Source organism: Herpailurus yagouaroundi, unplaced genomic scaffold (genome assembly GCF_014898765.1).
Source record: "Herpailurus yagouaroundi ecotype Mexico unplaced genomic scaffold, PumYag 188, whole genome shotgun sequence".
NCBI classification, from domain to species: domain Eukaryota; kingdom Metazoa; phylum Chordata; class Mammalia; order Carnivora; family Felidae; genus Herpailurus; species Herpailurus yagouaroundi.
Window position 1 is genome coordinate 32,308,168 of NW_024412419.1, and position 26,309 is coordinate 32,334,476.

The 26,309-nt window shown below is 38.0% G+C and overlaps 1 protein-coding gene and 1 non-coding gene across 4 annotated transcripts in view; one reads left to right on the forward strand and one right to left on the reverse strand.

Moving 5' to 3' along the window:
- The window catches only part of SOS1 (SOS Ras/Rac guanine nucleotide exchange factor 1), a 151,140-nt gene that overhangs the window by 84,228 nt on the left and 40,603 nt on the right, over positions 1 to 26,309 (reverse strand). The gene's annotated exons all lie outside the window — the stretch shown is intronic.
- Positions 2,757 to 2,861, forward strand: LOC121044628 (U6 spliceosomal RNA). The gene has a single exon (XR_005797393.1). It is a non-coding gene; the product is annotated as a U6 spliceosomal RNA (small nuclear RNA).

A 26,309-nucleotide genomic window follows, 5' to 3' on the forward strand; every position in this document is an offset into this window, starting at 1 on the left:
TGTGTGTGTGTGTGTGTGTGTGTGTGTGTGTGTGTGTGTGTGTGTGTAGTTATAATAAGCACTTAGGATTGGGTTTATAAATTAGATGTGGGTTTTCCCTTATATACAGTTTTCAAAAATATTATATTTTATACTTCTATATACTGATATCAAAAACCTCACATACTTAGAAAATTACTTTAGGTAACTTAAGTAAAGCAAATGCAAGAACTTCACTGAAGAATTAATTAATCATAGTCGTGAATAAGAATGTCACATGATCATGACAAGAATTCTTTTAGGGTATAATCATCATATTCAACTAAAGATGCCACATTGAATTTTAAACCTTCTTTAAGGACTGCCTGTATCTCTCTTGATGGTTCGTTTGGTCTCTAGTAGTTTCCAACAGATTCAGAAGCAACTTTGTTGGCTCTTATTGCCAGATTTTGTGGAATCTGAAAAAAACAAGGATCAGGTCTGTATCAAATCCTAGGTTGTTTGAGACTTGAGTTCTCTAAGTGTACTCAGCAGCCCCTTGGGTAAACTGCCAGAAAACACTATGTTGAATTCTGATGAATTTTTAATAGCCTTTTCTAGCTAATGGCTCTCTGAAGAATTAGAAAGGCTTCTAGAGTGTATTTTGTCATATCTTGAGCCCAGATCTGCTACTTTTATTTATAAATATAACAGGAGAATATAAAATAAAACTTGTATCCTCAAAACCTTTATCATAGCAAATAATAAAGATTTGCATTGTTAAACTTCTTTGCAATGTTACAATGATTATTTAGCCAACATCTGATGTTTCCAAGGTCCTCATTTTCCCTCATTCATAGATTTAAAAATCGAAGCAAAACCTTTAAAAAAATTAAAGGAGATAAAAATAAATCAGAGAACTTAAATCTTTTCTAGAAATAAAATTGGCTAAAAATATTTTCTCATTTCTTGGAGTCTGTTAATTAGCCTTTAGGTCCGTATATGTAACAATCTTTTTAATTTCGTGAGCTTTTTTTTTTTTTAAAGTTTATTTATTTTAAGAGAGGGAGAATGCAGAAGCAGAAAGACAGAATCCCAGCAGGCCCCACGCTGTCAGCTGTCGGCACAGAGCCCAGCACAGGGCTCGATCCCTCGAACGGTGAGATATGACCTCAGTCGAAATCAAGAGTCACATGCTTAACCGATGAGCTACCCAGGCGCCCCTTTCCTAAGCTCTTATTTGCTGGGGACACAAAGAGTTCAGCTCACACAGTCAATATATGCAACTGACTTAATTAACATAGTGTGATGAGGCTAAAATGGAGTTATATTTAAGGCACAGTGACAACCCCCCCCTCAAAAAAAGAGTGACCCTTGCTGAATGGTGTGTGAGGATTATCAGAAGTAAGTATCAAGTAAAACACACTTGAACCGGTGCACAGAGAACGAAGGTGTTAAGGGCAGCACATAAGTTACTAAAAAAGCTAGCATATAAAAAATTACAGAGGCCAAGACAAAATGTGAGGACAGCTAAGCCTGGAAAGGGCAGGCTTGTGTGGAATGCTAAGAAGTGGGGAAGTGACCGGGGAAGTAGAAAATAATTGAAAGGTTTTAAGCAAGACATTGACATAATTACATCCCTTTGCTTAAGAATCTTTCTGGTATCAGTATGAAGAATGAGTTAAAGGAAGATGAGGTTGAAGGAAGCAAAACTAATTGGAAGGATGCTGCAAGGTCTGGAAAAAGAAACCGTGGATGCCTGAACAGAGGGAGAAACCGTGGGAGGTGGGAAAGTGAGGAGGTGTGTTTGGATAACTATTTTGGAGGAGAATGGGGGCAACAATCAGAACCACTAACTTAACCAGGATAGGAAATATTAGAATAGGATAATATTTTGCAGAAAAGAGATGAAATTCAGTTTAACACCTCAATTTAAGGTTTTTGTATTACATGTAGTGAAACAAAACTGAAACTGTTTTTTTTTTTTTAAGTGGTTTTGAAATTTTTATTGTATTTTATTTTTTTGGTTGTGGAGAATTATTTACCCAAACAGTGTTTCAAATACTCAAGTAGCAAAACAACCTAACTACTGGGTATTTACCATAGAGATATATTTACTTATTAACTTACTAGCTGTCATAACTACAGGAAGTAAAAAGGACTTATTTAAAGAATATTTACAAGTAACTTAGTCCCAATTTCCAAGATTCTTCCCCTTTACTAATGTTAGATGAAAATGGTTACAATAAATTGACTGAAATAAGTAAAAATTATTTAAGACTACTTATCACATATTTTGTCATGTGAGCAAAAATAAACAAAGTATCTGAGAACCTGTGAACACTGTAGAAGAAGCTTTAGACCACTACTATGGCCAAAAATATGCATATACAAAAATAATGAAGATAACTTAAATTGTAATGTAATTAAATTTTAAAAATGAAAGCAATGAAAAAAATGATAGAGCTAACATACAGCAAAAACTTTAAATTATAGTAAATATTGTTACTAAAAAATTCTATCTCATATTATATGAAGAAATTTCCAACTATAGTAGGAGATATGCACAGAATTTTTAAAACACATACACATTTAACTCTTAATTCAATCTAAATTGTAAATGAAAATATAAGCCTGGGATGTCTTATTGTACCAGAAAGCAAGGAAGCTCTCAGATGAATGGGCCATAACAAACAAAACAAAACGTAACAAAACAACACCGGAATCTTATGAAAAGGCAAAGGGCTACCTCAAAAACCAAATCAACTGCAACTAAGTGAAACACACTGAATTTGTGCTTGCTTCAAGCAGCATATATACCAAAAATCAAAATGATACAAAGAAGATTAGCATGGCCCCCGCACGAGGATGACATGCAAATTCGTGAAATACATTGAATCTACAAAAACCAATGAGGTCAAAAGGAGGTTTCAAAAAATACCAAATTGGAAATAAGTGGGGCACCAAGTCTTTATCCTGAAAGAATTAATACACATCCTTCTTTTCCTGTCTGAACTATACTATACTCTGGGATAAACCAAACAACTGGCATTGATGAATTGTTCCTTATAGAAGGATTCCAGGTAACAAATGTAAAAGGAACACAGAGTTAGAAAACCACCCATTCGCGACTTGAACAACATAAATTCAGACACTAATTACCAACAGATGAAAGAAACCACTACATAAAGAGATGATCTTTTTAAGTAGGGCTCAGGCTGTTACCTCCTGAATCCCCTGATCAATCTTAGTTAACGTCACTAAAATTGGGGCCAGACTTGATGCACTTGAAGCCACAGCACCACCTGTGAAGTATTCTTGCCAAAAAAGCTAAAAATAAATCTAATCAAGCTTCTAAAGCTGACTTCCATTTATAGCAACTATGACAGATATAAGAGAAGTTAGATATTACCCCAAGGAAATAAACAGAGAACTCCAAAATGTTGAACATCTTGCAGGACAACTGATTCAGTTCCTGCAATAAGTCGACTGGAAGAGGAAATTTAAGAGACATAACAACTACATTTGATATGGGTGTTCATTTAATATGATTCCAATAAACCAACTGCAAAACTGACACTTTTCAGACAAATGAACAAATTTGAATTTTGACTGGTATTATTAGATGGCACCAACAAACTGCTGTTAATTTTGGTAACTGTGATAGTGGCATTGAAGTTATGTAAGGGAAAAATGACCTCTGGTGAGCTCAACTTGCTTTCAAATACTTCGGAGAAAAATAAAAAGGTAGATGAAGTAAATGTGACAAAATCCAGATACCTCTTAACTCTAGGTAATGAGCACATGAATATCCGTTCTGTCTACTTTGTGTACATTTAAATTTTTTCATTTAAATATGGGTGAGTTCGAGCCCTGCACTGGGCTGCCTCTCTGCTGTCAGTGTGGAGCCTGCTTGGGTTCCTTGGTCTCCCTCTATCTGCTCCTCCCCCACTTGCATGCATGCCCCCCCCCCAAAGTAAACATTAAAAAAAAAAGACTCTTTAAAAATACCGGAATGGGACATAAAAATATTGCACATCACCTACAGAGACTATCAACAACGCAAATCCACCCCACTCCAACTATTCCCTTTGCCATGGTCTGGGGATGGGCCCCAAGGTCTGCGTTTTTAACAATACCTCAGGAGTGTCTCAGGAGATTCTTTTTTTTTTTTTTTTTTTAATATTTATTTATTTTTGAGAGAGACAGAGACAGAATGCTAGTGGGTTAGGAGCAGACAGAGAGGGAGACACAGAATCTGAAGTAGGCTCCAGGCTCTGAGCTGTTAGCACAGAGCCCGACATGGGGCTTGAACTCATGAGCTGTGAGATCATGACCTGAGCCGGAGTTGGACGCTCAACCAACTGAGCCACCCAGGCGCCCCTGTCTCAGGCGATTCTTGCAAGTGGTCCTGAAATCACACTTCGAGAAATATTAACATACAAGAAAGAACTCCTAGGGGCACCTGGGTGGTTCAGTGCATTAAGGGTATGACTCCTGATTTTAGCTTAGGCCATGATCTCACGATTCATGAATTCGAGCCTGACACGTGGAACCTGTTTGGATTCTCTCTCTCTCTCTCTCTCTCTCTCTCTGCCCTCCCCCACTCATGCTCTCGCTCTCCCTCTCTCAAAAATAAACTTACAAAGAAGAAGAAGAAGAAGGAGGAGGAGGAGGAGGAGGAGGAGGAGGAGGAGGAGGAGGAGGAGAAGAAAGAACTCCTAATGTCCTAAATATATCTGGACCAGTTAAGGGGGGATTGATAGAAGATCTACAACCTGAGCTGACTTTTGAAAACTGAATGAAAATCGTCTGAGTGAATCAAAGAGAAGGGCAATCTAGAAGGAATACTACAGGTAAACACAAAGAGATATGAGAGTATGTATTGCAGGTTAGGAAATGTCAAGCAGTTTTGTATGATTAGAATGTTAGGAAGCATGGGGAGGTGGTAAGAATTGAGGTGGGCAAGAGATAGAAAATAAAAGATTTCTGTAGGCCATGCTAAAAAAAATTAAACTACACTTAATATATTTGGTGTTAAGGGAAATTTTATTCTACATTCTAAACAATTCAGTTATGGGACTTTGGAAACAAACCATAGTGCCTTGAGAACTATTTTTGTCTTAAAAAGGGTCTTGGTAAAAAGACCTTTTTGTAAAAAGACAAGATACCATTATCACAAGGTTACCTTCAACTAGGTTCCCTACCCTATCCGCTACCTAAAATGAGGCTTAAAAATAGGCACTAAAGTCAAATGTTCTTAAGTAGAATGACAAAAATAAAACAATATGCCCACGTTATATGTACCTAAAGTATGTACCTATGTACATACTATGAAATACATGTATTTCCTAGTTCAGTCCACTGAGAGGACCTAAAGGTACATATACCTTAGTAACAATGAGCACATCCAGTGCCCTGGTCCTGGTTTTCAACACCATTCTCCAAAAGAGAAAGCAGGGTTCCTTGGCGACATGCCTGATTCTAGGTCAGAGAAGGGAATAAACAAATTGAGCCTAAAGCATGCTGTAGTGCTAGAAAGTAAAGAAGTGTTGGGGCGCCTGGGTGTCTCAGTCGGTTGAGTGTCCGACTTCAGCTCAGGTCATGATCTCATGGTTTGTGAGTTCTAGCCCTGCGTCGGGCTCTGTGCTGACAGCTCAGAGCCTGGAGCCTGCTCCGGATTCTGTCTCTTCCTCTCTCTCTGTCCCTCCCCCACTCATACTCTGTCTCTGTCTCAGAAATAAACATTAAAAAAAAAATTAAAAAAAAAAAAGAAGTGCTCAAAAAACAAAAGGGTAGGGTATGTAAAAAAAAAAAAAAAATCATAGGGGGGAGTGGGAGGAGCAGAAAAGAATGAAAGGGAAAGCAATACAGGAGCCAACATTAAAGAGCTCCCAATGGTTAAAGCTGGAACAATTTGAGCAAGAAAATAAGTAATACAGTACTGGATTATAACCCAAACCCAAAGTACAAAATAAACAAACATCTATGCGGCCATACTGATACAGATAGATATATGAAACATAAATATGTATTTATGTTCTAAATAAAGAGAGATTATCTCTTTCCATATATATATATATATATGGAACACACACACACACACACACACACACACACACACCTATAAAATTACGCCCTCCCCTACATTTTCCATATTCTTCTGAAGCAAGTTAGGGGAGGGGTACTTAATACTGTTCTCTTCAGTTATAGTCCATTTCCATAGAATATGTAAAAGAAGGGGGAGAGGGAGAAACTTTATAACGGATACAGTTAACAAACACTACCCTGGCCAAGTGATCAAGGTTACGTCAAAAATGAGAAGTCATATTTATAACACATGCCTTTGATATCCTTTGGGAAAAAATAGCACTTGACCTCTGTAGTTTTCCTACCAAAAACCTATGACCTCAGTCTAACCATGAGAAAAGCAATGGACAAATCCAAATTGAAGTGTATACTGCAAAAAACCTGACCAGTACTTCTCAAAGTCGTCAAGAACAAGGAAAGTCTGAGAAACTGTCTTAGACCAGAGGAGGCTAGGGAGACAAGATGACTAAATGTAATGTGGCATCCTGGGTGGGATCCTAAAGTTGTAAAAAGGACACTGGGGCATACGGGCAAAATGTGAATAAGATATGAAATTCAGTAAATAATAACGTACAAATAATGTTGATTTCTTAGTTGTGACATATGTACTACAGTGACATATGGCATTAATAAGGGGAAATTAGGTAAGGGGTATACAGGAATTTTCTGTATTATGTTCGCAACTTTTCTGTAAATATAAAATTATTCTAAAGTAAAAGGTTTACTTTTTTAAATGTGGGTTGTGGCTGAAGCAGTATTACAAGGAAACTTAAAGCCTTAAATGTTTATATTAGAAGTAAAGAAAGAATGAAAATGAATGGGCTAAGCATCCAAATTAAGAAAATGGGGGTGGGGAGAGAAAGATATATTAAAACAGTACTCCCCAAAAGAAAGAAATAAAAAGTAATAATAAATAATAAATAAAAAACAGAGAGCTCTCTGGCCCCCTCACACCATGTGAGGATGCAGACAAAAAATAGCTATCTATGCACCACGTTACAGGTCCTTACCAGTAACCAAATCTGCCAGTGCCTTGATTTTTGGAATCCCCAACCTCCAGAATTGTGAGAAATACATTTCTGTTGTTTATAAGCCACACAGTTGATGGTATTCTGTTATGGAAACTGAATGGACTAAGATAGAAAACCATATAAAAAAAATCAAAGATGGATCAAGTACATAATTGTGATGAACAAAACATTTAGAAACCTTTAAAAAAAAAGCATAGAAGAGGGGCGCCTGGGTGGCTTAGTTGGTTGAGCGTCCAACTCTTGAATTTGGCTCAGGTCATGATTTCAGGGTCATGGGGAGAGCCCCGAGTTGGGCTCTGTTCTAAGTGTGGAGCCTGCTTAAGATTTTATCTCCTTCTGCCCCTCTCTGCTGCTTATGCTCTCTCTTGCCACCAGCCCCCCAAAATATAGAAGAATATCTTTATAACTTGAGGTAGGAATGAACTTCTTTGAAAAGACACAAAAAGTACAAAACAAAGAAAAATCATAATTTAATTTCTTAAATTAAGAACTACTACTTTGCGGTGCCTGGGTGGCTCAGTTAGTCAAGGACACAACTCTTGACTTTGGCTTCGGTCATGATCTCACAGTTTGTGAGATCAAGCCCTGTGTTGGGCTCGGCTCTGACAGTGTGGAGTCTGCTTGGGATTCTCTCTCTTTTCTCTCTGTACCTCCCCTGTGTGTTCTCTCTCTGTCTCTCTCTCTCTCTCTCTCTCTCTCACATACACACACACACACACACACACACACACACACACACACACACAGTCTCTCCCTCTCAAAAATAAATGTTAAAAAAAATGTACTGCTTCATCAAACACAAAAAGTACAAAGCTAAGTGACACACTGGGCAAAAATAAATGAAGCACATAAAATCTACAAAGGATAAATATCCAGGATAAATAAAGAACTATTAAGTATTAATGAAAACACCTCATCTTTTTAAATGGGGGAAAGACATGTACAAGCATTTCATAGAGGAAACACAATTGCCCCATAAATAATACAGAGGTACTCAGCATCAACCTTATAAGTATTCAAGTCAAAACAAATTAAAACTATGAATTATAATTTCAGGTCTTACTATTCTGACAAAAATTTAAGAGTCTGAGAATATCAAGTGTTAGTGAAGAGATGAAGAAATGGGAATTTTCATTCACTACTGGTGGAAATATAAAGCAACATGACCTTTTTGGAATAAAGTTTGAGAACAGCTAATAAAGCCGAATATATATGTGTGTGTGTGTGTGTGTGTGTGTGTGTGTGTGTGTGCGCGCGCGCGCACACGTGTGAGCACACTTTATGATCTAGCAATTCCACTTCTAAGTATAATATAGAACTCTTTTAATTTTTTAAAAATGTTCACTTATTTTTGAGAGAGAGAGAGGCAGAGAGACAGGGAAACCGAGAATTTCAAGCAGGCTCTGTGTCATCAGCTCAGAGCCCGACACAGGGCTCAAACCCATGAACTGCAAGATCATGACCTGAGCCAAAATCAAGAATCAGAGGTCCAGCCAACTGAGACACTCAGACACCCCTGAATCTTTTATTAAAAACATTCATTAAACTCTCTCCATAAAGAACACTCTGCTAGGTTATATTAAAAAGGATATAGAAAATGATACCTAGTTAAGAGTTAATAGTAAAGCTGAAGAAAGGAAACACAAACACATACAATCATAAAATCTAAGTGTTGGAAAGAAAGAGCCAGAAGTGACTCTGTATCCTAAATTCCCCACCTAAAGAGAATGTCTTACAAAATAGCTTGAAAATACAATGCATCACATCAAAAAGTTGAAAAAACTGACAAATTAAAGTACTAAGAATAAACAAGTCTTGGACTAATTAAGTACAGGTGCCTGGTTTCTTTGCCTTGTTACACACTATTAGCTTCTTATCATATTTTCAACCCAAGTCAGGGTATAAGGATGCTGAACAGGGATATTTTCTCAAACCTGAGTTTGAAATTTTCACCCAGAACCATCCTATTTCTAATTTTAATGTTTAATCCAGGGAGAAAAGTTAACCCGCCTTAATTTAACTAATATCATGAACTGTTCAATTTATTCCATTTTGTTATTTATATCTAATATGTAATGTAAATCAAACTTGAAATAAGGACTTAAGCCCTCAGCTATTACGTAGCCAGGAATAGGATAGTTAGGTATTTTACAAAACTTGTCCAAAATCTCAGTTCATATGGGAAAATAGAAATATGATTCAAGCTGCAGGAAGAGGAGAAATAAAATAAACACTACTATATAAACATCAGAGTTAAGACTATAGACCACATTAGCCTGATAGAATGTTTTAGTTCTTGTAATGCCCTTCCCCTTGCATTTCTTTCATCTGTGCAACAAATATTTTGAGCAGCCCATATACTCGGCGGTGTGGTAGGCATTTGGGAATAGCAGCATTTGGGAATAGCATAACAAAGTTCTAGTCCTCACAGAACTTACATTCCTTGCTTTAGGTTGTGTTACTTTGTCTTGTGTTACTTTGTCTTTTCCCTCATTTTCTTTTACATTTTTGGCAAAGAAAAATGAGATCTATGTTAAGAAAGAATAAAGAATAAAGAAAGTATTTTTTTTTTTAAGTTTGTTTATCTTGAGAGAGACAGAGACAGCACAAGCAGGGGAGGGGCAGATAGAGAGAGGGAGAGAGGGAGAATCCCAAGCAGGCTCTGCACTGCCAGGGCAGAGCCCGACAAGGAGCTCAAACCCCCGAAGCCGCTAGATCATCACCTGAGCCAAAACCAAGAGCCAGATGCTGAGCCACCCAGGCACCCCAAGAAAGAATATTTAAGAAAAGGTATCTTAATGCAATGATCAAATTTTACTCCAAATTTACCAAAGAGTGTCTAGAAATCAAGCTAGGTCTTAAAACTCAAGAACGAGGTTAAGGCCAAAGACAAGGAACTGGAATTCACCCAATCACTCACAGGAAATAGTACAAACTAGAGGTGGATAAAATCTCCCAGCCCAAGGTAGAGCATAGGCAGTGAAAGACAGGATGAAATCTTGGTAGCACCTACATCCAAGCAGCAAGCAGATGGACATGAGGCAAAACAAAAACCACTGTCTACCAGCTTTAAACACAGCAAAACTCAAACAGAATATTTTGAAAAGGCCAACCAATGAACAATTATTATCACATAAGTGGTGACCTCTTAGAGAATATGAATCGAGTAGCAGGAGCAGAATCCAAATGGCAACTCAAATGGAACTCAACCAAATGAAACTCAATTGGAAGGCCATAGAGGAGTACATGGGAGGAGAAAGAGGGGCAGGGGGACCCCAAATTCAGACTGCTCTTAGGGGAATGTTAGCAAAGAAAGAAAGAAGAGACACAACTGTAGAAGTCTTGAAAAGGGATGCAGAATGTGGAGGGTAAAGGAAATACTAGCCCAATTGTGAGTAAAAAATTTATTACTCGTTATTTCACGCCCTTTATAGGAACACATTTTACCTCTGTTGATAAAGGCTTAAGAGAAATTACTGACACATGTGTGTGGTTCACTTCACATTCAACACCCATGAGGCAGACAAGCATACTGCCTGACACATCCACTCATTCAGGAAATATTTCTTGAGAGCCTGCTATGTTTCAGATATAATACCAGGCACTGGGAATACAATGAAAAGACAGCTCTGCCTGTATTCATGTGGTTTACAAATTAGTGAAAGAGAAAAATATGAAACAATTATTAAAACTGTATGAAGAAAACAGTTTTATGGATAGGAATAATCTAATTTATATTAAAATATTTTTTTTTTAACGTTATTTTTGAGACAGAGATGGAGTGTGAGCGGGGGAGGGGCAGAGAGAGAGGGAGACACAGAATCCGAAGCAGGCTCCAGGCTCTGAGCTATCAGCACAGAGCCCGACGTGGGGCTCAAACTCACAAACTGTTAAGATCATGACCTGAGCCGAAATCGGATGCTTAACTGACTGAGCCATCCAGGCACCCCAAATTTAGATTTGGAGATCAGGGGCATCCTCTCTGATCAAGTAATATGTGTGTGAGTGTGTGTGTGTGTGTGTGTGTGTGTGTGTGTGTGTGTGTGTGTATTTTTTTTTTTAAATGTTTATTTATTTTTGAGAGACAGAGAGACAGTGTGAGCATGGGAGGGGCAGAGAGAGAGGGAGACAGAATCCAAAGCAGGCTCCAGGCTCTGAGCTATCAGCACAGAGCCCAATGTGGGGCTTGAACTCACAAACTGTGAGATCACGACCTGAGCTGAAGTCAGACACTTAACTGACTGAGCCACCCAGGCGCCCCCTGATCAAGTAATATTTAAGCGCAGATCTAAAGGATGAGTGTGGGTTTCCTGTATTACTGCTCCCAGAACACACTTCCCTCCATGCCTTCTCATGCTTGTCCTCTGCCTTGACTGTCCTTCTCCCCTTAACCTTGTCAACTGAAACCCTAATGATCCTTTTGTGACTCTGTTATCATATCAATTCACTTGATCTCCCAATCCGAATTAACTGAGGCCTTCTCCAAGTTATTATACCTTTTTTTGGTTAATAGTTCAACACTGATGTATACTATAGTTGTTTCCCTCAATGAACTGAAAGCTCTTGGAGAGGACGGACTGTGTCTTTTTCATGAATTGCCTACAACGCATACTTACTGACACACCATATATATCTAATGGATGTCCCATGACTTGCTTTTATTTCTAATAAAGGTTTAGTGGTTAATGAGTATGTTTTCCTTCTTTCTGTTCCTAACCAAATTGGATATTACACATGTAATAAAATGACTAGGGATAAATATGACTGGGAACACAGACTGGGAACTATACTGAAATCAGACATTTTGTTTGAGGATAATGGTTTAGAATCCATTTGGGAAGAAAGTAGAAATAAACAGTAGATTGAGAAAAGCGATGGAAAAGTGTGCAAAAGATGAAAGGGTATTGAACTGCCAGCTAGGACAAGTGGGACCACTATGCCTGCCTGTCCCCTCCCCAGTTTCCAGTTTTCCTACCCACCTCCAGCAGTTGCAACAAAAGGAACAGGTCCCTGGTCATGATAGAATTAAGAGGTCCCAGAATTACCTTCCCACTTCAAATGATTTATAAAACCAAATATATGAACCAAATATTTTCAGACATTTGGGAAACAGGCAGCTCAAAACTACAGTGCTGAAAGAGAAGAAAAACAAATGAGGTGAGCCCTATAATTGCTCAGCTTCTGCCTGGAGGCAGTGTTCAGGTCACTGAGCAGGGACAGTGTGGAACAAAAACTCAAAAGGAGCCTAGCAATCTCAAGTTAAGGAGAAAGAAATAGGAATCATGCACGTCAAGGTGGCTAGAATATGTGCAGTAGGGTACTAGGATGGAGGGGACTGGCCAAGATGGAGGAAGCTCCAGAGATTGCAGAGTACCCTTAATTCTATGGCTGAATACTGATATGCATATGTGAGAAAAAAATGTCCCTAGGCCAAGAAAGAACCACCAGAAGACAGTTGGCAAAACAACTCCTGGAGTTCACACAGAACTGGGATTAGTTCATGCTCCCATCAGCCAGACTGGAAAGATTTCTTAATAGTACACAGGGTATCAGGCAAAGTCCTCAGGAAAATACGGTCTCGGTAGTAAAACTAAAGTCTGCTTTGGAACTGCTCTAACAAAGCTTAAAGCAAGTCTCAGAAAGACTAAACTTATCCAAGATAACTTAATTACTTGTCAGAACAAAATACACTATTCATAGAAACATAACAAAATCCAGTACTCAACAATGTAAAATTCACAATTCCCGACAACCAATAAAAAATTACCAGTGTGTAAAGAAGCAGGAAAAAATAACCCAAAAGCAAAAGAGAAGTTAACCAATTGAAACAAACCTAGAAAATGGCAAAGATGATGGAATTAGCAGACAAAGAAATCAAAATAGCTGGTATAAGGCCACAAACCAAGTCTCCGCAAATTCAAAAATAATCAGTCACACCATGCATCTTTTTTGACCACAACACTCTGAAACTAGAAATCAACCACAAAAAAAAATCTGGAAAAAGCACAAATACATGGAGATAAAATAACATGGTACTATACAATGAATAGGTCAACCAAAAAGTCATAGAAGAAATCAAATGAAAATGGGAACAAATGAAAATGAAAACACAACGCTCCAAAATCACCAGTATGCAGCAAAAGTGGATCTGAGAAGGAAATTTACAGTAGTCTAGGCCTACCTCAAGAAGAAAAATCTCAAATAAACAATCTAGCCTTACACCTAAAGGAACTGGAAAAAGAAGAACAAATCCCCAAGACAGCAAAAGGAAGGAACATGAAAGTAATGAAAAGGGTGAGAGAAGAAATAAATGACATAGAAACTAAAAAAACAATAAACAGATCAATGAAACCAGAAGATGGTTCTTTGAAAAGATCAAAAACATTGATAAACCTCTAGCCAGACTCAAAAAAAAAAAAAAAAAAAAAGAAGAAGAAGAAGAAGAAAGAAGAAAAAGAAAGAAGAAAAAGAGGACCCAAATAAATAAAATCACTAATGAAAGAGGGAGAAATAACCAACACCATAGAAATACAAACAACCATGACAGACTATTATGAAATATTCTACCAAACATTTAAAGAATACCTATTCTCAAACTATTCCAAAAATAGAAAAGTAAGGAAAACTTCCAAATGCATTCTAGGAGTCCAATATCACCCCGATACCAAAACCAGATAGTGACACCATACACTCAAAAAAAGGAACCCACAGGCCAATATGTCTCATGAATACAGATGCAAAAATTCTCAACAAAATATTAGCAAACCAAATCCAATAAAACATTAAAGAAATCACAGACCATAATCATATGGGATTTATTCCCAGGATGCAAGGATGGTTCAATATTTGCAAAATAATCAATGCAATACATCACCAAAAAGAGAAAGGATAAAAACCATATGATCATTTCAATAGATACAGAAAAAAAAAAATTGACAAAGTACAACATCCATTCATGATAAAAACTTTCTGCAAAGTAGGTCTAGAGGGAAAATACCTCAACATAATAAAGGCCTCATATGAAAACATCATGCTCACTGGTTAAAAACTTAGAGCTTTTTTCCCCTAAGGTCAGGAACAAGGTAAGTGTGTCCATTCTCACCACTTTTATTCAACACAGTACTAGAAGTCCTAGCTGCAGCAATTTGACAACATAAAGAAATAAAAGGCAACCAAATTGGTAAGGAAGAAGTAAAACTCAATTTGCAGATGACATGACATTATATATAGAAAACCCTAAAGATGGCACCAAAAAAAAAACTACTAGAACTGATAAATGAATTCAGTAAAGCAAGAGGATACAAAATCAATGTACAGAAATCTGTACATAATACCTAGGAATAAACTTAACCAAAGAGGTGAAAGACCTGTACCCTGAAAACTATAAAACACTGATGAAAGAAATTCAAAACACAAAGAAACAACAAGACATTCCATATCCATAGGTTGGAAGAACAGAAATTGTTAAAATGTCTATCTTACTCAAAGCATACAGATTTAATGCAATCCCTCTCAAAATACTAACAGCATTTTTCACAGAACTAGAACAAACAATCCTAAAATTTGTATGGAGCCACAAAAGACTTTCAATGGCCAAAGCAATCTTGAAAAGAAAACAAACAGGGGCACCTGGGTGGCTCAGTCAGTTGAGCATCCAACTTCAGCTTAGGCCATGATCTCGCAGTTCATGGGTTTGAGCTCCACGTCGGGCTCTGTACTGACAGCTCAGAGCCTGCTTTGGATTCTATATCTCCCTTTCTCGCTTCCCCTCCTCCACTTGTGCTCTCTCTCTCTCTCTCTTTCTCTTGAAAATAAACATTTTTAAAAAGTTTTTAAAAAAAGAAAAAAAACTACAGGTATCACAATTCCAAGTTTCAAGTTGTATTACAAGGCTGTAGTAATCAAAACAGTATGGTACTGGCACAAAAATAGACACAGAGATGCACAGAATAGAGTAGAAAGCCCAGACATAAATCTACAATTACATGGTCAACTCCTCTTCAACAAAGGAGTAATGAATATACAATGGGAAAAAGACAGTCTCTTCAACAAATGGTATTGGGCAAACTGGACAACTACATGCAAAAGAATATAACTGGACCATTTTCTTGCACCATACACAAAAATAAACAAAATGGATTAAAGACCTAAATGTGAGACCTGAAACCATAAAAATCCTTGAAGAGAGCACAGCCAATAATTTCTCTGTCATTGGCCATAGCAACATTTTTCTAGATATGTCTCCTATGGCAAAGGAAACAAAAGCAAAAAGAAACTACTGGAACTGCATCAAAATAAACAGCTTTTGCACAGTGAAGGAAACAATCAACAAAATAAGAAGGCAACCTATTGAATGGGAGATGATATTTGCAAATGACATAGCTGATAAAGGGTTAGTACTCAAAAAAATTAAATTAAAAAAGATATATATATATATAATATCTCCAACTCAACACCAAAAAACATATAATCCAATTAAAAAGTGGGGCACCTGGTGGCTCAGTCAGTTAAGCGTCCGACTTCAGCTCAGGTCATGAACTCGCAGTGGGTGGGTTCAAGCCCCATGTCGGGCTATGCGTGGACAGCTCATAGCCTGAAGCCTGCTTCAGATTCTGTGTCTCCCTCTCTCTCTTTGCCCCTCGCCCACTTGTGCACTCTTTCAAGGATAAATACAATAAAATAAAAAAAAAGAAAAAATGGACCATAGACATTTCTCCAAAAATGACATTGAGATGACCAATAGACACTGAAAATAGACAATGAAAAGATGCTCAACGCACACACGTCATCAGGGAAACACAAATCAAAACTACAATAAGAGATACCATCTCGCACCTGTCAGAACGGCTAAAATCAAAAGCATAAAAAACAAGAAGTGGGGGTGAGTATGTGGAGAAAAAGCAACCTTCCTACACTGTTGGTAGGAATGCAAACTGGTGTAGCACTGTGGAAAACAGTATGGAGGTTCCTCTAAAAGATAAAAATAGAACTACTGTATGATCCAGCAATTGCAGCACTTGGTATTTGTCCAAAAAATACAAAAATACTAATTAAAAGGATCCACGCACCCCTATGTTTACTGCAGCATTATTTACAATAGCCAAACTATGGAAGCAGCCCAAGTGTCCATCGATAGACGAATGGATAAGGAAGATGTAGTATATACACACAATGGAACATTATTCAGCTGTTTTTTTAATGTTTACTTATTTTGAGAGAGAGAGAGTGCAGGGAGGAGCAGAGGGAGAGGGAAAGAATCTCAAGCAGGCTCTGTGCTGTCAGTGTGGAGCCCAACATGGGGCTCAACCTCATGACCATGAGACCATGACCTGAGCCAAGATGAAGAGTGGGATACTTAACTGACTGAGCCGCCCAGGCGCCCCTCAGCCATTTTTAAAAAAGAATGAAATCTTGAACTGGCAACAACATGGATAGAGCTAGAGAGTATAATGCTAAGTGAAGTTAGTCAGAAAAAAGACAAATACTGGGGCACCTGGGTGGCTCAGTCAGTTAAGAGTCCGACTTCAGCTCAGGTCATGATATCGCGGTTTGTGAGCTCAAGCCCCACCTCAGGCTCTGTGGTGACAGCTTAGAGCTTTGGATTCTGCGTCTCCCTCTCTCTCTGCCCCTCCACCACTCGCACTCTCTCAATAAAAAAATAAAACATTTAAAAAAAGACAAATACCACATGATTTCACTCATATGTGGAATTTTTTTTTTGTTTATTTTTATTTATTTTGAGTGAGATACAGAGAGCAGGCGGGAGAGGGGCAGAGAGAAAGGAAGACAGAATACCAAGTAGGCTCCACACACTGTCAGCACAGAACCTGATGAAAGGCTCGAACTCACAAACCGTGAAATCATGACCTGAGCCAAAATCAAGAGTCAGACGCTTAACTGACTGAGTCACCCAGGTGCCCAAGTCAAATGTAGAATTTAAGAAACAAATGAGCAAAGTAAGAAGAAGAAAAAAAGAGAAACAAAGAAACAGACTCTTAACTACAGAGAACAAACTGATGGTTACCAGAGGGGCAGTGGAGGGTGGGGAATGGGTGAAATAGGGGATGGGGATTAAAGAGTACACTTGTCATGATGAAACATAAATAAATACAGCTGATATAAATATACCCTATACACTTAATAATGTAAAGGAAGAATATGAACATGCTATGGAAAAAGATACAAATATTTAAGTAAAACTTCTAGAGATAAAATTATATTATCTGAAAGTGAAGACAGAGCAGACTGGATATTGCAAAAGAAAATATAAGGGAACTTAGAGTCACAGCAAGAGAAACTCTCCAAAATGAAGCACAGATAGGGGGAAAAAAGACTGAAAAAAAATGATAAGCCTCCATGACCTGTGGGGGCAATATTAAGCAGTCTAACATGTATGTAACTGGAGTCCCAGCAATGGAGACAGAAAAAAATTTTTAAGAAGCAGCAGCTCCACTTTTGGGGGCTGTGTCTGTGCTCCGGAACAGCACTTTCTCAAGCACCTCAACAAAGTAGTTGGCTGTCTCTGTATTCTTATTAATACAGAGACAAGGATGGTTTGCTATGGACCATTCATATTTCTAGTTTTTACTCTGTGTAATGACTAAAACCTTGACTTATGTTTAGTGTAAGTAAGTCCCTTTTCTTATATTTATCAATGGGGGAGGGGTAATAACATTAAAAAAAGAAAGGAAAAAGTTATTTTCTACCTCGACCTGGACTCAAATATTTATTGAAGCTCTGCTCTGTAGCCAGACATTATTCTAAATGTCAGAGATCCAACATTAAACAAAATATATCAATCCTTGCTCACACTGAGCTTTTATTTTAGTAAGAAAGGGCTCCAGCCATGTGCTTTTTCAAAAATAGGATCTTATTTTGAACCTCAATCCACTGAAATGAGACATCAAGTATATGTAAATAAAAAGGAAACTACAGATGTAACTACAATACATATGATAGTCTTTTTTAGTACATCTAAGCTTTTCTATGAATCGAATGTCTAATTACTCAAAGTACAAAAAACACTCTACTTACACACAACTAATGAATGTATCATGTAAGCACATAACTGGTGGTTAATCCAGAAATCATCTCTCTCCCCAACACAGCCAGGCCTGTATCCTATCTACACTATTGTAACTATCATGTCACCTGTTAATTCCACTCCTTGTTGCATTCTCTTCCAGAAGCCACTGTCCCTACCCATATTAGAATAAATCAGAGGAACAAGAGTTCACAGAGTACTTATGAAATGAATGGATGAATCACATTGCTAAATTCTATACAGTATTAGCTATATCATTATGAGTTAAACATGCTTTGCAGAACACTGTTGTTGTTGGGCTGAATTGTGTCCTAAAAAAATGCATATGTTGAAGGCCTAATTCCCAGTACTTCAGAATGCGACTATATTTGGAGACAGGATCTTTAGAGGTAATTAAGTTAAAAATGAGGTCATTAGGGTAGGCCCAAATCCAATCTGACTGGTGTTCTTATAACAAAAGGAAATCTGGACACATATATACAGAGAGGAGAGACCATGGGAAGACACAGGGAGAAGACGGCCATCTACAAGCAAGGAGAGAGGCCTCAGAAGAAATCAACCCTGCCGAAACCTTGATCTCAGACTTACAGCCTCCAGAGTTATAATGAAGTAAATTTCTGTTGAGACACCCAATCTGTTATGGCAGCCCTGGCAGATTAATACAACCATGTATCCATTAAAAAAAACTAGAGCTATGCCATTTGACAGACTTCCACAAGGTATTTTTAAGACAAAAATTAAAAGTACAGGGAATGGGGGGCGCCTGGGTGGCTCAGTCGGTTAAGCATCCAACTTCAGCTCAGGTCATGATCTCACAGCTCGTGAGTTTGAGCCCCTCATCGGACTCTGTGCTGACGGCTCAGAGCCTGGAGCCTGCTTCAGATCCTGTGTCTCCCTTGTTCACCGCCCCTCCCCTGCTCATGCTCTTTCTCTCTCCCAAAAATAAACAAACATTAAAAACAAAAAAAGTACAGGGAATGCTCAAAAACCCATGTACACACGTGTGTATGTACCATATATTATAAATATATATTTGTAGATGACATTGACAATATGGACAAATATAAGCTAGGTTATTAACATGGGTTAGAGGATTCTGGCAGGGATATGGATGAAAAGGACGAAAAAGGGAGAAAAATGAACCAATCACCCTCTCCCCATCCCCCCAGAAAACTATACTGAAAATAATTGTGCCATATTTATGCATTTTTGTAACATTTTATGTATGTGTGTAGATATGAAGTAAAATATAAATTTAATTAATTTTTTTTCATTTTATTTAGTGTTCATTTAAATAAAAATTTTCATGATTGCTTTTCTGCTGTGTGTACATTAGCCATGGGAAAGACAGTATTTGAAGTCATTTCCCACAGAAAGTAACTATACAAGTCAAAATCCAAACGTGTCAAGTGCCAAGTTCATATCATCTTGCATTTGTTTTGCTTTAAAAACAGTAAGTATGACTTTCCAAAACAAATTTTTAATTGCTTTTTGTGATAACAGAGTTCCCACCAATAAAACAAAAAACTGATTTGATAAAGCCATCTGATGGTTTTTTAGTTCTTCAAGCATTTTCTTTTTTTTTTTTTCAAGCATTTTCTTAATCTTCATACTCAAGAGCCTTCCAAATGTGACAGAAAGCCCTTATCAGTGGTGTCCTGACACAAGTAGGAGCTCTTTATAAAATTCCCAGTTTTTCCCCACAGTGCTCCCATACAACCTCTCCTATCTGAAGTCTGAATCCCATTCAAAGAGGCGTCTTTAAAGCTGGAGTAACCATTCATAATACATGTGTATCTATTGTCTATTTTTTGGTAGTTTTCCTAAAAATACCAACAGATAACAGTTTGTGACTTGAACATTGTTTTAGTAAGATTCACAACTAATTGCCCCTAACTTCTAAGTGTAATATAATATTCTAAAATCTAGTGAATCAAAGGCATAGAAGCAGAGGGAAAAGCTTTTTCAAATGCAAACTTTCCCAAATAGATCAGGTTCCTTGACATATAATCACTAACAGAGCAAATTGGTTTACTAGATGAATTAAATAGATTTCTTTGCATTTATAGATACTTCCACTTCGAGAAGGTAAAATAGTCAATGTCATCTGTGAATTCCACTTATAAATTTTATCCATTTTCAGACTTTGAGTAAAAGAGGTTATATCCCAAATAAGATACATGCACACAGGCATGTGTTCACCACATATTGTGTGAGATACTAGGATACAAAATAGACACAGTCCCTGCCCTCACAGAGCTTAGAAATACAGGAGAACAAGACATTAAACAGATCATCACAAAAACAACTACGTAAGAGGCAAAGGAGTGAAGAGAGTAAGCGTGGGCTAAACCATCCAGTTTCAAATCTTGGTTCTTTCAATGATCAGGGTGTAACCCCAAGCAAATCACTTAACCCCTCCTATAATATTATGTACCAGTTCACAGTCAGTGTTTAGTAAATGTTAGCTGTAGCTACTGCTGTTGTTCTTTTTAAAACAAAGGATGCCATGAGACTTAAATGGGAGCCTACGTTAACCTAGGGTTCTGGAAAGGAGGAGTAAGGCTGAAACTTGAAGGGTGAAGAGTAGAATTTGGGTGAAAAGTGGACGAATGTAGTGACAGGGTAAAGGGAACAGCATGAACAGACACAAAAGGGAGAGTAAAGGAGCTAATATTAGAGATGGTTTGGTAGGGCCCAGATCACTGGCCAGATGCACCAGATGCAGATGCATTTACTAAAATAAAGAATACTGTAAGAAGAACAGATGTTTTACTACAGGGGAAGGGGAACAAGGAGATTAAGAGTTTAGTTCTGGACTTCATTATGCTTGAGATATCTTTGAGACATGAAGTTAGCAAATGATCAGTTTCATGTACAGGTAAACAAGTCTGGAATTGTATTTTTAATAATTTCAATCATACAATGCCTCTATCCTATCAAAACAGCAAGAAGTGGTTAGATATTAAATGACCATAAAATAATAATGCCACAGGAAACCAGATGAAACTTTTTTTTTTCTCCTAGACATCCCATACTACCGAGAAGAAACTGGAAGTATTTCAATGTTTTGAAGACCGTAACCCCGTAAGGGGTGCTGTTCCCCAATCAATTCCATGATGGTAGACAGTAAGACTACAGAGGGTATGTATACAACAGGAATGTTAGAAGTGGCTTTCCCCTCCAACTTTGCACTATTCTAGAATGTGGCTGAATGTCCCTGGAAAAGAGCAGAATCGACTGACTCCTCGGCTCAACTGTGACAAATACATTCTTCACAGGGAAGCTCAGAAAGAACAGTCGTATTTGGGGTGCCTGGGCAGCTCACCCAGTTGAGCATCCGACTCTTGATTTCAGGTTGTAGGATCAAGCCCTACCTCAGACTCCACACTGAGTGTGGAGACTGCTTGGGATTCTCTTTCTTCCTCTGCCCCTCTCCACTCCCCACCCCTTACTCACTCACTCTCTCTCTCTCTCTCTCTCAAAAAAAAAAAAAAAAAAAAGTCACATTTAAGAAAAGCATACTAGGCACAAATGGTTGGTTGTAGAGATCATTTTGATTCAAGAGAAGAAAACAGTGTCACAGAATGACAGGTTTGCTTCAGATTTCCTGACAACTGACATTAATTAGCAGCTATTAAGTATCACATATTTATACTTCATAAAAATACTTCCTTAAATAGAATCAGTGTAACTCAGTTTTGTAAATATTAAGCATTGCCAACATGGCAAAAATAATAGGGCTGTCAAATCATAAAGTCTCGTCTGCAAAATAAAGTGTTATGATTTGTTTAACAAGTTCACACTTTTCAATCACAAACAATTAAATCCATGGGATCTTTGTAATAACAAACAAGATCTGCTATTTTCTTGGAGATTGCCAATACAGGAAATAACAGTGGTCAGAATGCGTATCTTGGAGGTCTGACTTTACCTGTATGTGTGATCTTAGGCAAGACGTTAAATTTCCTAAAATCTCAAGTTTCTCACCTGAAAATGGCAATGTCATTACCCATCTCCTCAGGATACCGTAATGATCAAATAAAATCATATTATCCGAAAGCACCTTAAAAAATACAATGCCAGGGGCGCCTGGGTGGCTCAGTCAGTTAAGTGTCCGACTTCAGCTCAGGTCATGATCTCGCAGTCCGTGAGTTCAAGCCCCACGTCGGGCTCTGTGCTGACAGCTCAGAGCCTGGAGCCTGTTTCAGATTCTGTGTCTCCCTCTCTCTCTGACCCTCCCCTGTTCATACTCTGTCTCTCTCTGTCTCAAAAATAAGTAAACGTTAAAAAAAATTATTTTTTAAAATACAATGCTAAATGCTTATGAGTAGTCATTATTCATATCACCACATGCAGCGAGGTACAAATTTTAACAACTGAACATAAAAACCATAGATGAAGATTATATGTACTTGAATTCATCATCAATCTGCTAGTTTCTCTTTAAAAATATATACCAACAGGGCCACCTGGGTGACTCAGTCAGTTGAGCGTTTGACTTCGGCTCAGGTCGTGATCTCACAGCTTATGACTTCAAGCCCCACATCAGGCTCTGTGCTGACAGCTCAGAGCCCAAAGCTTACTTCGGATTCTGTGTCTCCCTCTCTCTCTGCCCTCCTCCAGCTGCCACTCTGTCTCTAAGTATAAACATTTTAAAAAATTTTAAAAATATATATATGTGTATATATATACACACCAACAAAATCCAGTTTATCCCACTTTGCATTATATAATCCTAAATATTAGTGATTCTTAACCTAAACTATGCATAACAATTATCTGAAAAAAAAATTTTTTTTTAAATGCAGCCTTCTGAGTCTCATCCCCAGAGACTGTGGTTCAGTATGCCTGGGGTGAAGCCAAGGAACATGCTTCTTTTTTTTCAACTGTGGTAAAATAAACTTACCACTTAACCATTTTTAGGTGTACAATTTGGCACTAAGTACATTCACATTGTTGGACTACCATTATCATTATCCATCTCCAAACTTTTTCATCATTTCAAACAGAAACTCTGTAGCCCTTAAACAGTAACTCTCCATCCCCTTTTCCCCAGGCCCTGGTAACCACTATTCTATTTTCTGTCTCTATGAATTTGGCCACTCTAGGTACCTCATATAAGTGGAATCCTACATTTGTCTTTTTGTGTCCGACTTCTTTCACTTAGAAAAATGTTTTCAAGGCTCTTCCATGTTGCAGCATAGATTTGATTTCATTGCCTTTTTTTAACACTGATAACACCTAATCTTTTTTTTTTTTTTTTGAGAGAGAGACAGGGCACAAGTGAACGAGGGCAGAGAGAGGGGGGAGAGAGAGAATCCCACAAGGGGGGGGGGGGAGGGGGAGAGAGAGAAAGAGAGAGAGAGAGAGAGCGCGCGAGCGAGGCTCACATTCACCTGAATCGGGGCTCCAGCTCACACAATATGGGACTCTAACTCACGAACTGAGAGATCACGACCTGAGCCGAAGTCAGATTCTTAACCAAGTGAGCCACCCAGGCACCCACACCTAATCTTTTTCTTAAAGACTATTTCTTATGGCAGTTTTAAGTTCATGGCAAAATTGAGCAGAAGGTACAGAGATTTCCCACATACCCTCTGCATAGCCTCCCTTTGACTTCAGCTCAGGTCACGACCTCACAGCTTGTGAGTTCAAGCCCCACGTCAGGCTCTGTGCTGACAGCTCAGAGCCCGGAGCCTAAATCCCCACCAGAGTGGTACATTTACTACAACTGATGAATCTGCACTGACACAGCGTTATCATCCAACATCTTTAGTTTACATTAGAGTTCACTATTGGTGTTGTATGGGTTTTGACAAATGTATAAGGACAGGTATACACCATTATAGTATCACAGGAAGTAGTTTCAATGCCCTAAAAATTCTCTGTACTCTCTTCATTGTCCCCTCCCACCCAAGCCCTGATCTTTTTGCTGTCTCCAGAGTTTTGCCTTTTCTAGAATGTCATATAGTTTGGAGTTATAGCGTAGGTAGCCTTTTCAGATCAGCTTCGTTCACTTAACAACATGCATTTAAAGTCCTCTATAGCTTTTCATAGCTTGTTAGCCCATTTCTTTTTAGCACTGAATAATAGTCCATTGTCTGGATATACCACAGTTTATCCATTCACCTACTGAAAGAAGTCTTGGTTACTTCTAAGTTTTGCCAATTACGAATAAAACTGCTATAAAATCCATGTGCGGGTTTTGTGCATGGATGTAAGTTTTCAATTACTTTGGGTAAATTCTAAGAAGTGTGACTGATGGATCATATGGTAAGAGTATATTCAGTTTTGTAAGAAATCACCAAACTAATTTTTAAAATGGCTAAACCATTTTGCATTCCCGCTAGCAATGAATGGGAGTTTCCTGTTGCTCCACATCCTTGCCACCATTTAGTGTTCTAGATTTTGACCATTTTCTTTAAACTTCATTTATTAATTTTGAGAGAGAGGCAGGGAGAGAGAATCCCAAGCAGGCTCTGTGCTGTCAGTGCAGAGCCCAATGCAAGGCTCAATCCCACAAACTGTGAGATCATGACCTGAGGTGAAATCAAGAGTCAGACACTTAACTGACTGGTACCCCTGCTTTTCAAATCAGTTTGTGAATATCCACAAACTAACTTGCTGGAATAATTCTGATTGATATTGCACTGAATCTATAGATCAAGTTGAGAAGAACTGACACCTTGACAATATTGAGAGCTCCTATCCATGAACATGAAATATGTCTCCATTTACTTAGTTCTTTGATTCCTTTCATCAGAGTTATGTAGTTTTCCTTATACAGATTTATATGTATATTGTTAGCTTTATATCTAAGTATTTCAACTTTGGGGTGCTGATGTAAACAGTATCTGTTCTTTGCTTTTTTTTTTCTAACTGTCTAGTTTAAGATGACTTTATCAGCCCTACTCCATTTTGGACCAGCCATTCTGGATCTAAAGCAGGAGTTTTCAGCCTTAGCACTACTGATCTCTTGAGCCAAATAATTCTCTTTTGTAGGGGGCTGTCCTGTGTATTTTAAGGTACTTAGCAGCCTCTAAGCAGGTTTGATGTCATTATTTAGATGTCATCAGCAACCCTGTGCTGGCCAGTTGTGACCACCAAAAATGTCACCAGAAATTGCCAAATGTCCCCTGCAGGTAGGAGTAAAATCACTACGGGTTGAGAACCAGTGATCTAAAGCACACCTTTGCCCTACTTCTTCATAGTCTACCAGGTGCAACCGGACCACTTGCCCTTCTATACATTTTCCTGGATAAAAATTAAATCCCCAACACTTCATAATTCTCCAGCGTGGCCCAGCAGACCTCTTCCTCACTACTGCTTATATACATTCTCTTAAATATTCCCTTCCTTGTGTTTTCACAACACGCATTCGATTCTATTTATATCAGAACTTTTAAAAACAGCAAAGTCCATGTATTTATACCTTAATATCTACTGACAAATTATACCTTTTTGAGGCAAGAGAGGTAGGTGATATATTTAAAACTTGAAATGAATTTTTACCAAAAACTCAAAGTATGCCTCAAAAGAAAAGACGAAATTTTTAAATAAAATCTCTTTAAAAGACAAATTTAAACCCACTTGGAAGCTCTTAATTAGTTGTAAAAATAGTCTCTTCAAACTAGGCATTCAAGAAAAACTGCATACCACTCAAATTCTCCAATTAAAGTTTAAAATGAGTATGACAATTTACTTCTTTTTTTTATTTTTTTTCAACGTTTATTTATTTTTGGGACAGAGAGAGACAGAGCATGAACGGGGGAGGGGCAGAGAGAGAGGGAGACACAGAATCGGAAACAGGCTCCAGGCTCCGAGCCATCAGCCCAGAGCCTGACGCGGGGCTCGAACTCACGGACCGCGAGATCGTGACCTGGCTGAAGTCGGACGCTTAACCGACTGCGCCACCCAGACGCCCCTATGACAATTTACTTCTAAATATCAAAGTTCTGTTATAACTTCAGAACTCTTATGAAGCACTATTACTTCTTTGGTAAAATGGAACTTTAAAAAAGAAGTGGCTCTAAGCATATACAAAGATCCCAAAAAATCACTTACTGCAGAAATACTTTAATTTTTAAAATAAATGCATTTTTAAAACTAACATTTAACGAAAGGTTTGTTAACTCTTACAGTAACAGGAAACTTCTTACACTTTTTCTTTAATCTTCAAACAA